This window comes from Panthera uncia, chromosome A2, assembly GCF_023721935.1.
Source record: "Panthera uncia isolate 11264 chromosome A2, Puncia_PCG_1.0, whole genome shotgun sequence".
NCBI lineage: Eukaryota > Metazoa > Chordata > Mammalia > Carnivora > Felidae > Panthera > Panthera uncia.
This window is the reverse complement of record NC_064816.1, coordinates 52741514-52759333: the sequence shown is the minus strand read 5'-3', so window position 1 is coordinate 52759333 and position 17820 is coordinate 52741514. Positions and strand designations below refer to the sequence as shown.

Genomic DNA, 17820 nt, shown 5'->3' with positions numbered 1-17820 from the left:
TTGTTACTAATTGATATTCACTTATGGGAAGTTTAGTCTTCCCCAGGGCTCTGAAGCTGCCTCTGGCCCATTGAACAAAGGGAAGATATGTGTATTGAAATCTTAATCAACAAGCCAAGAAGAAGAGATAATATATTGATGACACAGATTAAAGACTCATAGTTACCTCAGCAAGCTGAATCACAAGGCCAAACCAAAAAACATGAACAAAGATGAATGGCAGAAAAAACATTAGTTACATAACACAAATTTGAAAGACTATCAGGGCAGACAGGTAATTTGAGTGAATGAGTAAAAGGATTGCTTTCAATTTACAGTTTATTCCAAGGTTGGTATAAGTGAACAATATGATACCATAACTACATAATTTCTATAATGTTTACCCATTCTAGAAAGTGATTTTATGGACTATCTATTATAAAGTAAACATAGAAGAGTTCTAATAAGTAAATGAAAGAAGTTAAAGATTATATTCCCATTATGTCTGTATTGTATAATATTTTATCATAAACACTGAAGCTCATATAAGTCATTTTAACCTCACACCAGTAGGGAACACATATCTGAGTGTTTGGAAATTCAGAAGTAATGGGCCCAACATTAGAGGTTTTACTGTTCCTCAGAATTAGGAACGTCATAGCCAAATTATTTTTTCTCTTTTGTTTTGCTCATTATGACTTGAAAATGGGTCTTGTATAGTTTTACGTAGTAGATATTAGGATTCTGCCTATGTAACTGCCCCAACTGGGAAAGGAGCTAATTGCATTCAATCAGGGCCTGTACATAATGGGCTCACAACCACCTTAGGGCAGATGAGAACACAGAAAGTTCCCCAAGAGACTGTCAGTAGCTAGTGTATATACTGAGAGAGTGCACATTTCCGCCCATATTAGTATGAGAAGAATCTCTTCCCAAGGGCTATCCTACCATCCCATTCCATACAGAGGGGCTAAGCCCATGCCCTGGTCCTCAGCCTGTGGTGACACTGCTGTCCTGGCTGGATTGTAGCAAGGTCCCTTGAACAGAAGTCCTATAGAATAGATGCTTAGTGTTGAGCTTTTAGTCTCTCTGGGGAGGATAACTCTTAGGCATGAGTTCTACGTATGGTAAATATACTTGAAAATCTTTTCATCATGAACTGTCAATAAAATGGACAAGTGCAACTGAACTATTTCAAGGTTTAGGGTTTTGTTGTTGTTGTTTTTTGATGGTTTTGTGTTTTAAGGAAAACTAAGGTTATAGAATGATTTCTGGGTTCTTGTTGGTGATAATGGTTTCGATAGTTTTCATTTCTAGCCCTGACTTCAGTCATGAATTTCCAATGCCCTGAGACCTGGGAAGAGAATAAGTGCTATGATGTTTTCATGAATAACAATGCTTGGAACCCAAATGGTGGCTTCTGTGATAAGGTTAAGAGGAAAAAATTATACAGTAAGGGTGATAGACCTAGGTCACATTTAGGATCTTTGGCTCTGAATGGAACAGATTTAGGATCAAATTTTATCTCCTCTCAGCTGTGTGACTCTGAAGAAAGTTTCTGTAACCTCTATAGCTAGAAAATGACAACAATAATAGTACCTGTTTAATGGGATTTTAAAAGGATTAGGTGAGATAATGCTTGCAAACTTATAGGAAGCAAATATCAATGTTAGCAAATGACTTACAATTTTTCTTAAGGTTTATTTTTATATAATTCTAAACACAGAAAATAGTACATGGAAATCCTGTATATATCCCCAATTTAACCAATTGTTTGCTATAACATTCTGAGTAAATGTACGTATATTTTTTTGAATCATTTGAGAATAGAAATAACACACCTCTTTGCCCTGAATATGTATGTATTTCCTAAGAACAATGACATTTTCTTACATAATCACAATACAGCTATCAAAATCAGGGAATTAATTATTGAAACATACCATTATCTAATCCATAGTTTATATTCTAAAATGCCATTCAGTTGTCTTAGTTAAGTCCTTTATAACTGTTTTCTCCCATTCCAGGATTTATGTTACTGTTTTTAATAATGATAATGTGGCCAACATACCTAGTTATGCAGGCCAGCAGAGGGTGATCTGGAACATAGACTTGTGTCTGTCAGTATCCTGTCATCCTAATGGCTTCAACGGGGCTTTGGGGCCAAGTGGGAAGGGTGGCAGTCCTCAGAGTGGGGGCAGTAGCCTTGTGGCTAGAGTTAAAAGCTATTGTTTTGAGGATACAGAGGTCTAGGGTGGGGACTGTGGAAGGAGAGAAGGAGGTAAGAGCCATAGGAGGGCACCCACTTGTCTGAGAATGAGGCATAATCGAACCCATCCAATTGCAAGGTGACTTCTCAGTAAATCTCACAGGTTTTCATCATGATGCAGTCTTTCCAGGCCAGTGGTTTGCAAATTTCCTTATGATTTTTTTTAATGTTTATTTAATTTTTGAGAGAGAGAGAGAGACAGAGCACGAGCAGGTGAGGGACAGAGAGAGAGGGAGACAGAGTGAGTATCTGAAGCAGGCTCTAGGTTCTGAGCTGTCAGCACAGAGCCCGACACGAGGCTAGAACTCACGGACCTCAAGATCATGACCTGAGCCAAAGTCGGATGCTTAACTGACTGAGCCACCCAGGCACCTCTGCAAATTTCCTTATAAACAGGTGCGCCTGTTCATATATATTTTTTAGAGTGTGAAATCTTTACTTGGGCCCTTATAGCACCCGCTTCCCTACTTCTCTCTTCTACCACCTCTTTATTCCTACACATCCGGAACGCCAGTACTTGTTCTCTGTCCTTTCTTTGTCCACAGCCATCAGACATCTCCTTTCTCACTGTGATGTTCTCCTGGCCCCTCTCAGGTACTCATTGCTGTAACAAAATCACACCACACCAAGCAGAGTATAGAGTAAACCATACACCTCCCTTCTTCCTCTTCCACAAGTCACCCAGGTCTCTCCCATGAGGTAACCACTGTTACATATTGCTAGTTGTTCTTTCACAGACACACTCTACCAAAAGCACATGTGTAAATAATGTACAGCATATTTTTCATTCATGTAGACATTCTGTCCAGACTGTCCTATATTCTTTTTTCTTAACAACATCTTTTGGAGGTAGTTCCATGTAGAAACCGTTCTTTCTTTCTCTTGATGTCTATGGATGCTGCAATGAATAACTTTTTACCTGTTCAATTTAGCACTTGTGAGAATACTTCCGTCAGATCAGTTTCTCAGTGTAGGATTGTGGGGACAAAGGATATGTCCGTGTGTAATTTTTTTTTGGCCTATAGTATCATATTAGCTTCAAGTATATAACATAATGATTTGATATTTGTGTAGATTGTGAAATGATCACCATACATGGTTAGAAATTTTTTTGTGTTGAAAACTTTTAAGATTTAGTTTCTTAGCAACTTTCTAGTGTGCAATTCAGTAAACTATAGTCACCATGATGTGTATTACATCTTCATGATTTACTTTGTAACTGGAAATCTGTACCTTTTGACCTCTGTTGCCCACCCCTGCCCCCTTTGGGCAACCACCAGTCTGTGCTTTGTATCCATTGAGCGTGTGTGTGTGTGTGTGTGTGTGTGTGTGTGTGTGTGTGTATTTTGTTTTGCTTTGTTTTTTAAGATTCCATAAGTGAGATCATACAGTATTTGTCTTTCTTTGCCTGAGTTATTTCACATAGCATACTACTTTCAGGGTCTATGTTGTCACAAATGGCAAAATTACATCCTTTTTTATGGCTGAATAGGTATTCATTTGTATATAAATAAATACACCTACATACATATATACATGCACACATATTTACCACATTTTCTTTACCCATTCATCCATCAGCCGACGCTTAGGTTGTTTCCATATGTTGGCTATTGTAAATAATGCTGCAGTGAACTTTGGGGTGCATTTTTTAATGTTGTTTCTTCTTTTTTTGAGAGAGAAAGAGAGAGAGAGAGCGAGCGAGCATGGACAGGGGAGGGGCAGAGAGAGAGGGAGACACAGAATCTGAAACAGGCTCCAGGCTCTGAGCTGTCAGCACAGAGCCCAACACGGGGCTCAAACTCACAAACTGCAAGATCATGACCTGAGCCAAAATCAGTCACTTAACCGACGGAGCCACCAAGGTGCCCCTGGGGTGCATATATCTTTTTTTGAGTGAGTATTTTTGTTTTCCTTGGATAAATATCCAGAAGTGGAATTGCTGGATTATATGATACTTCCATTTTTATTTTTTTGAGGAACCTCCTTACAGTTTTCCACAGTGGCTGCACTAGTTTATATTCTCACCAACAGTGCATGAGGGTTCCTTTACTCCACATTCTTGCCAACAATTGTTACTGCTTTTTTTTTTTTTTTTTTATACTGGCTATTCTGACTGGTGTGAGGGGTTATCTCATTGTGGTTTGATTTTCATTTTCTTGATGATGAGTGATGTTGAGCATTGTTTCAATACCTATTGGCCAACTTTCTGTCGTCTTTGGGAAAATAAGTAACTATTCAGATCCTCTGCCCATTTTTTAAAGTTTGCTTTTGCTGTTGAGGTGTTTGAGTTCTTTTTTTTTTTTTTTTTTTTAAGTTTATTTATTTTGAGAAAGAGAATGTGGGGAAGAGGCATGGAGAGAGGGAGAGAGACAGAATCCCAAGCAGGTTCCACACTGATAGCACAGAGCCCACCCAACACAGGGCTTTAACCCACGAACTGCTAGATCATGACCTGAGCCAAGATCAAGAGTCAGATACCTAATCGACTGAGCCACCTAAGCGCCCCCTAGTTCTTTATGTATTTTGGATATTAACCCCTTAACAGATACATAATTTATGGATATTTTCTCGCATTCAGTAGTTTGTCTTTTCATTTTGTTGATGGTTTCTTTTGCTGTGCAGAAGCTTTTCAGTTCCATGTGGTTTGATTTGTTTATTTTTGCTTTTGGTGTCAAATCCAAAAAATGATCACCAGAACTGATGTTGAGTTTACTATTTTTTTAATGTGTTCTTCTAGGAATTTTATGGTTATAGGTCTTACATTCAAGCCTTCAGTTGATTTTGAGTTGACCTTTGTGTATTGTAAAATTATGGTCCCATTTCATTCTTCTGCATGTGCCTATCCAGCTTTCACAATATCATTTATTGAAGAGGCTGTCCTTTCTTTCCCCATGGTATATTCTTGGCTCCTTTGTCATAAATTAATTGACCATATATGTGTGGGTTTATTTCTGGGCTGTCTTCTAGTCCATGCATCTGCATTTCTGTTTTTATGTCAGTACCATACTGTTTTGATTATTATAGCTTTATAATATAGTTTGAAATCAGAGAACATGATGTCTCCAATCTTTTCTCAAGATTGCTTTGGCTATTGGTCTTCTGTTATTGTGTAAAAATTTCAGGATTGCTTTGTACTGTTTCTGTGAAAAATGTCATTGGAATTTTGAAAGGAATTGTATTGAATCCATAGATTGCTTTGGGTAGTGCAGACATTTTAACAGTATTAACTCTTCCAATTTATGAGTGCCAAGTATCTTTCTATTTATTTGTGTTTTCTTTAGTTTCTTTCATTAATGTCTTAACAGTTTTCAGTGTGCAGATCTTTTACCTTCTTGGTTGAATTTATTTCTAGGTTATTTTATTCTTTTTGATGTAATTGTAAATGATTGTTTTCTTCATTTCTCTTTTAGATTGCTTGTTATTAGTGTATAGAAACACAACAGGGGCGCCTAGGTGAGTCAGTTGGTTAAGCGTTCAAGTTCAGCTCAGGTCATGATCTCACAGTTTGTGGGCTCAAGCCCCACATTGGGCTCTGAGCTGACAGTGCAGAGCCTGCTTGGGATTCTCTCTTTCTCCCACTCTCTCTCTGCCCCTCCCCCACTTGCACATGCACATGCACTCTGTCTCTCTCAAAATAAACTTAAAAAAAAAAAACACGACAGGGGTACCTGGGTGGCTCAGTCGGTTAAGCGTCCCACTTCAGCTCAGGTCATGATCTCACAGTTTGTGGGTCTGAGCCCCGAGTCGGGCTCTGTGCTGACAGCTCGGAGCCTGGAGTCTGCTTCAGATTCTGTGTCTCTCTCTCTGCCAGTCCACCACTCACACACACGCTCTGTCTCTTCGTCTCTCTCTCTCTCTCTCTCTCTCTCTCAACTATAAATAAACATTAAAAAGTTTTTAAAAAAACAGATTTTTATATGTTGATATTGTATCTTGCAACTCTACCAAATTTGTTTATTAGTTCTAACAGTTTTTTGGTGGAGTCTTTAGGATTTTCTGTGCATAATGTCATGGCATCTGCAAGTAGTGATGACAGTTTTATCTCTTCCTTTTCAATTTGAATGCCTTTTACTTATTTTTCTTGGCTAATTGCACTGGCTAGGACTTCCAGTACTGTGTTGAATAAAAGCAGCGAGAGTAGGCATCCTAGTCTTATTCCTGATATTGGAAAAGCTTTCAGCTTTTTGCCTTTGAGTATGATGTTAGCTGAGTATCCGTGTGTAATTTTGACAGTTGTTGCCAAACTGCCTTCGAAAGAGGTTGTGCCAACTTATACTCCCACCACCCCAATATCAGAGTGCCCATTTCCCCACACACTCAACTGTATATTATGCTATATATACTGTTTAATCTTTTTTAGTTTGCTAGGTGAAATATCACTACTATATAAGTTTTGTGTTTCTATTATTCATCTAAAAATATGTAATAAAAACTGTTGTGTTTTTATCACTGTTGTGATACTCAAATTTTATATAATCGTAAATAAGAAATTACTTTTTTACCTGTCTTTCTCCATATCTCTACTCCATTTACTTTTCAACCAATAGGTTTCTTGAAAATTATGTCTAATTTTATTATCATTATCTTTTACATTAAAGGTATTTTACATATACATAAAAGTATAAACTATAAAGATACATATATTAAGATATTAGGCTTTTCTAGAACCATTTTTCTGAAATATCTAAGATCAATCAGCTAAGTATCTGTTTAATAGGATTAATATTCAGAAAACTAGAGGAAGTAATTTATAAAAACCGAATATAATATGTAGCCAGACTGCTAAATGTTGGAGTTCCTCAGGATTGCATTCTGGTCCCACTTTCTCCCCTCTGTATTTTCTCTGAACCCATGGCTTAAATATCATTTTATGCTAGTGACTCCCAAATGGATGTCTATGGCCTAGACCTCTGCTATGACCTCCATTTAGTTCAAAATATTTTAAATTTTTATTGCTGCTACTTTGACCCATGTGTTATCCAGAAGTGTGTTAATTTCTAAATATTTGGGAATTTCAAAAACTTTTTATTAATTTCTAGTTTAATCAGTCTAGTAGTGACCTAGAACATACTTTATGATTCCTATTTTTTCTTAAGGTATATTTTATGGCCCAGAATGTGATGTATATTATTGGATGTTCCTTGCAAGCTTGAGAAGAATGTGTATCCTGCTGTTGTTAGATGGATTATTTTATAAATGTCAGTTATATCAGGTTGATTGCTAGTGCTGTCCAAGTCAACTATATCCTTATTGATTTTTCTGCCTGCTTAATCTACCAGGTGCTGACAGGGAAGCAGTGACATCTCTACAGCTATAATAGTTGATTTGTCTCTTTCTCCTTGGCAGTTTTACAAGTTTTTGTCTCCTGTCTTTTGATGCTCTCTTGTTAGGTGCGTACACATTTAAGATTGTTATGTATTTGTGGGGAACTGACCCATTTGTCATCATGTAATACCCCTCTTTATGCGTGATTTTTTTCCTTGTTCTGAGGTCTACTTTGTCTTTAACTTAAATTCACTTACTCTAGCTGTCTTTTGATTAATGATAGCATGATGTCTTTTCTCCATCCCTTTACTTTTGATCTGTGTCGAGGGTTTCCTGTTGACAATGTACAGTTGGGTCTTCTTTTTCTATCGAAATGAGTCTTTGTCTTTTAGTGGTCTGTGTAGACCATTCACATTTAAAGTGGTTCTGGATATACTGTATTTACATTAATGTCAACCATGTTTAACTATTTTCTATTTGTTGCCAGAGTCTTCTTTTTCTGCCTCATCTGGGTTTTTATCATGTTTGTTTATTTTTTTTAACTTTTTTTTTTTTAACGTTTATTTTTGAAAGACAGAGCACAAGCAGGGGAGGGGCAGAGAGAGAGAGAGAGAGAGAGAGGGAAACACAGAATCTGAAGCAGGCTCCAGGCTCTGAGCTGTCAGCACAGATCCCTATGCGGGATTCGAACTGTGAGATCATGACTTGAGCCGAAGTCGGACACTTAACCAACTGTTAAGGGGCACCAACTCAGGTGCCCCTATTTATTCATTTTTGAAAGAGAGAGAGAGAGCAAGGGAGGGGCAGAGAAAGAGAGGGAGACAGAATCCCAAGCAGGCTTCGCACTGTCAGCTCAGAGCCCAATGCAGGGCTTGAGCTCAACAACCCTTGAGATCATGACCTGAGCTAAAACCAAGAGTCACAGGCTTAAGGGACTGAGCCATCCTGGTGCCCCTGCCTTATTTGGTCTTGATTGGGCAATTTAGTTGATCCCTTTTATCTCTTCTCTTAATATATCAAATGTACATCTCTACAGATGTTTTTAGTTGTTGCCCTAGAAGTTTACAGTAATTATTTTAAGCTGATATAAGCCTACCTTCAAATGACATTATTCTGTTTCACATGTAATATAGGTTTCTTATAACCATGTTCCCAATTCCTCCCTCCTGTCCCTTGTGGCATTGCTGTCATTCATTTCACTTAACCACATGCTGTAGTCACATAGGACATTGTTATTATTATTAATTTAGACAATTATTTTTTAGATCAATTAGGAATAGTAAGATTTTATTTTACCTTCACTTATTCCTACAACAGTGCTCTTCCATTCTCTAAGTAGATCCAAGTTCTAACCTATATCATTTACTAACTAAAGAAAAGCTTTTAATATTTATTGGGCAGGTTTGCTGGTGATGAATTTTCTTAGTTTGTGTTTGAGAAAGTATTTCTCCTTGACTTGTTGGTTGTTGTTTTTTAAAAATTATTTTTAGTGAAATTCATAGGACGTAAAATTTAATCATTTTAATGTGAACAGGTCAGTGGCATTTAATACATTCTCAGTGTTGTACAACCACCACCTCTATCTAGTTTCCAAACATTTTCATCAGTCCAGAGTAAAACCCCTTACCCATTGAGCAGTTTCTCCCTGTTCCTCTTTCCCTGTAGGCCCTTGCAACCACCAGTCTACATTCTATCTCTATGGACTTACCAATTTTGGATATTTCCTATAAATGGAATCACACAGTATGTGACCTTTTGTGTATAGTGTCTTTCACTTAGCATGATGTTCATTTATCTATGATGTAGCATGAATCTGTACTTCATTACTTTTTATGGCTGAATAACATCCCAATTTATGGATAGACCACAATTTGTTTATCCATTGTTTCTCTATAGGTGAGGTGTTTCACCTCCCTACCCTACCCCGCCACTCCAGACTTCTCTCAGTATTTTCTCTTTGTCTTTGGTTTTCTGTGGTTTGAATATGTTGAGGAAATATAGTGAAAAGAAACAAAATCTTCTCCCAATCCAGAAAACTCTCCATAAAGGTAGAAGAGAGAAACAGGAGTTTTTTTCCTTCTTTTTTTTTTTTCAAAGATGTTATTTTTAAGTAATCTCTGTACCCAGTGTGAGACCTGAACCCCCAACCCCAAGATCAAGAGTTGTGTGCTCCGCTAACTGAGCCAGCTAGGTGCCCCTTTCTCCTCCTCCTCCTCCTCCTGCTTCTCTTCCTCCCTCTCTTCCTCTTCTTCCTCTTCCTCAGTAAACATTAAATCAGAATGTAATGTGTGTTATAGGCAATCTTCTAAGAAATTGCAAAGATGGAAAGGAATTTTACTCGTTTGTATAGCCAAGCGGGTACAACCCATTACATACATGTTTTTAAGATCCTAACTTTATCATGGAAATTGTGGAAACCACTTTATTGAGGAAGGGGAAGGGGGAAAAGTTGTTAAATCTTTATGATGGGAGGTAGTTTGCAAATAGCAAGGTGCCCACCAAGTTAGGTCCTTACTCTCCCAGAGGCCTAGGAGGTAAGGGAGTTGTCTTCAAGTTTGCATTTCGAAATGGTGGCTCCCAGATCCTTGAGAACACATTCCTGAGTTGTGAGACTGGCAAGAGGCTCCTCTAACCATTATAAAGATTTACATACATATGAAAAGGACAGAGAACAAGTTCTAAAAGGCAGGGGAAAGAAATTTCTTCCTTTATTTTTCACAGAATTAAGCCTCTTGTCTTTAATCTGTATTTGGCCTTACAAGTAGGATTTGTCTAGATATAGTATTTTAGTATTTATTCTGCTTGGCATTAATTTTAGAAAGTTCTCAGCAGCCACTATTACTTCCAGTATTTCTTCATTCTCCTTCTGGTATTCCAGTTATGTATATGCTGTATCTTGACATTGTCCCACATTCTTGGATACTCTGTTCTGTTTTTTGTTTGTACGTTTTGTTTTGTGTTCCTTCATTGCTTTTTCCCTTTGCATTTCAGTTAGGGATGTTTCTGTTGACCTATGTGATGCAGTTTTGGAGGGGGGTGAGGCAGGGGGTGTCCAAATTGACGGCCAAGAAAGAATTCTTGAGATGTCTTTGATGCAAAAAAAGTGATATTATTTTTTATTTTTTTTAATGTTTATTTATTTCCCAGAGAGAGACAGAGCATGAGTGGGGGAGGGGCAGAGAGAGAGGGGGACACAGAATGAGAAGCAGGCTCCAGGCTCTGAGCTGTCAGCACAGAGCCCAACGACGCGGGGCTTGAACTCTTGAGCTCATGACCTGAGCCGAAGTCAGATGCTCAACCGACTGAGCCATCCAGGCGCCCCAAAAAAGGTGATATTATTAAAGCATGGAGACGGGACCCATGGGCAGAAAGAGCTGCCCTGCGATTGTGAGGAGTGACTGATTATATACAGTGCTACGAAGTTGGGGGAGGTAAAGGCAAAAGGGAGGCCTTGCTATTGTCAAGTTAAGGTTTGTTTTCCCTCTAGTAAGACTGGACAGAGGGAGTTTATTGGAGGAATGTTTTACTCTGCCTGCCTCAAGTATTTGTCAACGAACTGCAAGTTATAAGGAAATTTAATTTTATCTACATTTCCTTCTGCCTTTGTTTCCCGTATCACTATCTTTAAGCTCACTGATTCTGGGGCGCCTGGGTGGCTCAGTCGGTTAAGCGTCCGACTTGGGCTCAGGTCATGATCTCACGGTTCGTGGGTTCAAGCCCCGCGTCGGGCTCTGTGCTGACAGCTCAGAGCCTGGAGCCTGTTTCAGATTCTGTGTCTCCTTCTCTCTGTGACCCTCCCCCGTTCATGCTCTGTCTCTCTCTGTCTCAAAAATAAATAAACGTTTAAAAAAAAAAAAAAATTTAAGCTCACTGATTCTTTCCTTGGTTGTGTCCAGTCTGCAGATGATCCCATCAAGGCATTCTTCACTTTCACAGTGTTTTTGAATTCTAGCATTTCCTCCTTTCTGAGAATTTCCATCTTCTCTCCTCTGTTCTTGCATGTTGTCCTTTTCGTCTAGAGACCTTAACATATTAATCTTTGTATTTTAAGTTCTTGTTTGGTCATTCCAATGTTTGTGCCCTGAATCTGATTCTGATGCTTGCTTTATCTCTGTGGATTGTTTTTCTTGCCTTTTGGCATGCCTTGTACATTTTCTTTTTAAAATCAGGTAATGTCTATGTTAGATAATAGGAGCTGAGATAAATGAGCCTATAGTATGGGGATTTATGTTGATCTGGCTACGTGTTGAGCTATGTATGATGTTCTCTGTGGCTATAGGTCCAAAGGCTTCAGATTCCTCTAGTGCCTTTGTCTTGGTCTCTCCTCTTGACTTTGGGCTTCCTTGGATACTCTTCTTTAGAGTGTCTATATCTTAAAGCTCTTCCAGCTGTAATCCCCTGTTACACTGGAGCCCTGTTGGTGTGGTGGTAAGGTGGGAGAGCAGAAGCATTCTACAATCTTATGATGAAATCTCAGTATTTTAGTGGGCCTTTGTCCTTGGACTACCTGTAAGAGTTCCTGGACCTAGTTCTAACTTGGGGGCAAGTTTGGAGGAGTCCCACATATACAACACCAAGCAATTCTGACACTATCAGTGTAAAGATAGCATAGATTCCACAGACTAACAATTCAACCTGATAGAACTGCCCCCTAGTCCCACCTCAGACATCAGTCTCAAGTCCCAGGTTGTTACCTATACCTCTGACTAACCAGCTACAGATTAGAGTTCCAGTGACCTTCTTAGGTTCAATTAATTTGCTAGAGCATTTCACAGAATGGAGGGAAGCACTTATTCATGTGCAGTTTATTAAAGGATACAAATCACCAGCCAGATGAAGAGATACCTAGAGCAAAGTGCCAAACAAAGCAGTTTTTGTCCTTGCGAAACTTGGGGACAGACAGCTTAATGACACACAAAAGTCTTCTGGTTCCCCAAGCATGGAAGTTCCCAAATGGGCCAAAAAGCTGTTTTCTTGGGTTTTTATGGAGGCTTCATTACATAGACATGATTGATTAAGTCACTGACTGTTGACTGATTGAACCTCCAGCCCCTACCCCAACTCGGAACCTCCAGGGGAGGGGGAAATGAAAGTTCTAACCCTTTCATCCCATCGTTGATCCTTCTGGCAACCAGTCCTTGCCCTGGGGAGGGGTTCCAAAAGTCATCTTCATTAATAACAAGACACTCATTTCACTTTTATGGCTCTAAAGTATTTTCAGGAACTGTGGATGAAGATCACATATATCTGAAAAATATACTTTTGTCATCTGAATGACCAAATATATACTTCTTATAAATCATATTGCAGGCTGTGACCTTGACAAGTGTGTATTAATTTCCTCTACTGCCTACCCCCTTAGATGAGATAAGGGAGCCTGAGGGGCCTGGAGTTGAAGAAATCCCCTCTCCCCAGGTGGGATAGACTCAGGTGTAAAGCCTTTTTCCCCTGCGGAATAGTCATTTGTTTACAGAAGAAACCCTTGAGTTCATTTTATAAAAATTCTTCCCCTTCCCTTCCAGAGCCACCAGGGAATCTTTCTCATCTTTTCACCTTGGGAACCAAGTGGGATTTCTGGAGCTAAAACCCATGAAAGTATGAGGGACCCTCCTAAGCCTGTGGTACTCAGGAGTTTCTTACTCGCATGCTAGTCTGTGCTGAGTCTTCAGCAACTCATTGCAGTTACGTTTTGAGTGTTCCTCCAGGTTGGCTTCTGCTCCAGCTAAGCAGATCTCACACTTTGTGAATCCACCTCTCTCCAGATTTTGGAATAGAGTTTGCCCTGCATCCTCAAGTTTTCTGATAAGCCTGAGGGAAGTCATTGATTTTCATTTTGTCTTGCTTTTTCTTGTTGTTAAGGTGGAATGATGACTTCTAAGCTGTTTATATTGAAGTTGAAACCAGAAATACACTGTGAGCTCCAAACTCATCTATCTGGTAGTTTACTTGACACATCTACTCGGCCGTCTCCTAATTGGCAGGCTAAAAACAGACTTCTGAATTCCTACCAGCCCTTGCCCTTCCATCATGCCATTGTTCAGGCTAGAAACCTAAGAGTCATTCCTGGCTCTTCATTCTCCAGTCCTTACATCTCTTCCCACCTACACATGCTGTTGCATCTCCCTCCAGCCTGCATCCCGCAGTGGTCCTCTGCTCTCCACAGTCCCACAGCCACTACCTTCTGCTCTCACCTGGGCTTCTCCAGGGACATCCTAACAGTTCCTCAGCTTCTACTTTTCTCCTATATTTTTTTCCATCCAGTATCTAGGAAGATCTGTTTAAAATGCAAAGCCCATCATTCCCTCACTTAAAATCCTGAATGTGTTTAGAAAACACTGTTTTGTGTTACTCAGGGAGGAAAGCTTTGTGAAATACTTTACCTGCCTAAACTTTCTAGAGATTGAATTAGGCTGAATGGAGAATATAGTTGTTTGATCTTTGCCTGTGAGTGGTACTAACTTCTCATATGTGTTAAAATTTATTTAATTGTTTTAAATTTTTATTTTTGAAAGAGAAAGCATGCATGTGGGGGAGAGGCAAAGAGAGAGGGAGACACAGAATCCGAAGCAGGCCTGGAGGCTCCAAGCTGTCAGCAGAGACCCTGACACGGGGCTTGAACTCATGAGCCGTGAGATCATGACCTGAGCCGAAGTCAGATGCTTAACCGACTGAGCCACCCAGACGCCCCTTAAAATTTATTTTTAAGTGAAAGATTGATTTACCTTTTTGCATAGGTCAAAAAATTTTTAACAGGTTTTTGCCTTTACTTTTAATTTAATTATCTTTACTATTGTCCTGCTATGTTTAATATACCCTGACTTGTAACAATCTAACAAATTTTATATATGTTTATATATTTTTAAATGTATGTGTGTGTAAAAATAGTGTAATGTAAGATAGATATAAAATAAGAAACCTAAAGACTTGGTTTGGGAGGACAAAACCCTTGAGTGGCTCCCATTATATGTGGAATGAAATCCTGACTCCACGCAAGGCCAGCCCACCTCCCCCTGTAGGGGAGCCTTCATTGTCCATGGACCTGATGTCAGTTCTAAGAGCTCCTTCCTTTTAGGGCTTTCCATGTGCCAGAACATTTCCCAGTACTTGGAACACACTTTTCCCTGAACCTTAATCCGACTCCCTTCTTAGCCTTGAATCTTGTTTTAAATGCCGCCTTAACACAGAAACCTTCCTTGACCTCTCTTTCTGAAAGGTTAAGTGCCTGTGTTTTCTACTCCATCCAGCCAGATCTTTAACCTCATAACATTTATCATAAACTTAAACTGTTCACTGGTTGGTCTGTTTACTTGTTTTTTGCCACTTTCCCACTAAACTAAAAGCTCAGCAAGAGCAAGAGCCATCTCCGTAATGCCTATAATCTAGCAAAGCCCATGGCATAGGGTAGACCCTCTTTGTAAGCATTTGAGGAATGAATGAAAGACTGTAGTCACTGGGAGAGATTGGATGAAGTGAAAAGGATAAGACAAGGCTTCCCAATGAGGAGAGAAGTACGTGAGAGCTTTGAGCAGGAAATACTTCTATCAAGGTCCTCTTATGTTCTGGGCCGTGTACCAAGTGCTTTCACACACATATTGCTTCACTTTCCTAGGAATCCTTTTTTATAGATATGTAAACAGGGGCTCAGAAAGCTCATATAACTGCTCCACAGTGACCCAGTTGGGAAGCAGTAGAGTGAGCATTCCATTCATAGCTCTATCTTCAAAGCCCTATTTCAGGATCACAAACTTGTGTTTACAGGACCAGGTGGCAGTGGAAAAGGTGGTCAAGTTGGAGATTAAGGCTAGTCAGAGAGCCCATGACCCATCTGAAGGGGCAGCCACACACAGCCAGCTGATAACCACAGGGAACTTAGGTCCAGGATGGCCTCAGCTTCCAGCTTGTCACAAGAACTATAAATCCAGTTTTTATGGTAAATACTCTATCTTCAGGTGTTGGCAACCAGTTTTTTAAAACTTTTAAACTCTGGGGAACGCCTGGGTGGCTCAGTCGGTTGAGCAGCCGACTTTGCCACAGGTCATGATCTCACAGCTCGTGAGTTTGAGCCCCGCGTCAGGCTCTGTGCTGACAGCTCAGAGCCTGGAGCCTGCTTCGGATTCTGTGTCTCCTCCTCTCTTTGCCCCTAACCCACATGTATTCTATCTCTGTCTCTCTCAAAAATAAATTTAAAAAAAACAGTAAAAAATTAAAAAAAAATAAATAAAAATTTTAAACTCTGGGAGATCAAGCAAAAGTTATCCATTGGCTGGTTTTACCTTTAGGCTATCCCATTTGCAGGTTTTTCTTTACAACATAAATCATGAGCCCAGCTTGGCTGGAACAGAGAGTGGGTAACATGGAGGAGAATGGCAGTAAGTCAGGTCACATTGAGGTCCTTTTAGGGTAGAAGTAGAGAGGGCCTTGGGCCTGTAGAGTATGTAGTCTCCTCTAATAATGTGACATATGCGTTCCTAAAGATTCCCATACTGCCAAATTTTGCAGTAGAAACCATAGGGCTTGTGGGGGGAAATGGGCTTAGTGGCATAACATTTAAAAACTGTTGGTGACACACTAAAAAACAGGTATGAACTTAATTTAATGTAAACAGTAGTTTTATATATGTTAAATAGTTAAGAAACACATAATGACCACAATACAATATGGCACTTTGCCTTGAAAGATATTGAAGCTTACTTGTGGAGGGGGTGTGAGAGGATTATAGCTCCTGAATGATTGTGAGTGGGGTGATCTGAAACTAGGGAAAGCAGCAATACCACATGCACAGAGCTGGCTATTCCCACTTAGCTCACTTCACTTGGGTGTCATTTTCTGGGTGTACACTGTTTCTCAGAGAAATCATGCATAAACAGACAAAAGATTTACATTGTGCCTAGATTATTCCCTAGTATATCTGTCACATTGAAACAAGTACAGCTTTTCAAAACAAGCATCGTAGCAGTACTGCATAGCCAAGCTGTGGAGGGCCTAAGAGTCACACAGGAAACAAGACCTCCCTCATTACAGTCCTCCCTACCCTCCATTCGTTATCGTTTACAAGCAGAGAGTAGGAACATTTGTTCCAAGTGAAGAGATTAAATAAAGTTTGCTTCTCATATTCATTTCCTAGGGCTTCCATAACAAATTACCACAAACTTGGTGCCTTAAAACAACAGAAATTCATTTTCTCACAGTTCTGGAGCACAGAAGCCCAAAATCAAGGTGTTTGCCAGGGCCATGCTCTCTTTAAGATTCTAGAAAAGCTTCCCTCCATGCCTTCCTACCTAGCTTCTGGTCCTTCCCTGCAGTCCTTGGAGTTCCTTGCTCACAGCTGTACCACTCCAGTCTCTGCCTCCATGGGCACATGGCTTTGTAGTAAAGACACCAGTCATTGGATTCGGGGCCCACCCTAATCCAGTCTGGACTCATCTTCACTTGATCACACTTGCAAAGGTCCTATTTCTAAATAAGATCACATTCATAGGTCCTGGGGGTTAGGACGTGACCATCTCTTTTTGAGGACACTGGTTCTACCAACAACGCTTCTTCTCCGCCCCTCCACAGGAGATTTAATAAGTCCGCATACATCCTCTCAATTTTTTTAGTTTATTTATTTATTTTGAGAGGGAGAGTGCAAGTGGGGAAGGGCAGAGAGAAGGAGAGACAGAATCCCAAACAGGCTCTGCGCCGTGAGCCTGACGGAGGGCTTGAACTCACAAACCAGGAGATCATGACCTGAACCAAGATCAAGAATCAGATGCTTAACCGACTGAGCCACATGGGTGCCCCTACATCTTCCCAATTCGGTGTTTCCTTGGTTTCATTAAACAGGAGTCTGCCTGCTTGTGTTTGTCAGCAAAGTTTGTGTAAGGGTCACCCTGGGGTTCTTCTGTGACCCTGAACCTTTGGGGGGGAAATAGAAAAGAATAGTTTGAGGGGCGCCTGGGTGGCGCAGTCGGTTAAGCGTCCGACTTCAGCCAGGTCACGATCTCGCGGTCCATGAGTTCGAGCCCCGCGTCGGGCTCTGGGCTGACGGCTCGGAGCCTGGAGCCTGTTTCCGATTCTGTGTCTCCCTCTCTCTCTGCCCCTCCCCCGTTCATGCTCTGTCTCTCTCTGTCCCAAAAATAAAAAAAATAATAAAATAAAAATAAAAATAAAAAAAAAGAAAAAAGAAAAGAATAGTTTGAGCTTTAGGATATGTTACATACAGCCACCAAGAGCAGCTGTCCCTGTCTAGACCCCATCACTCCTACGTCCCACCCCTGCCCTAGCTCCATACCTGCCATGCCTCAACCAAGAGGCCTGGGGAA

At 40.1% G+C, this 17820-nt stretch overlaps 1 protein-coding gene across 4 annotated transcripts in view; it reads left to right on the top strand.

Annotated features, from left to right (window-relative positions):
* Positions 1 to 17820, top strand: part of NR2C2 (nuclear receptor subfamily 2 group C member 2) — a 101018-nt gene that overhangs the window by 51368 nt on the left and 31830 nt on the right. The gene's annotated exons all lie outside the window — the stretch shown is intronic.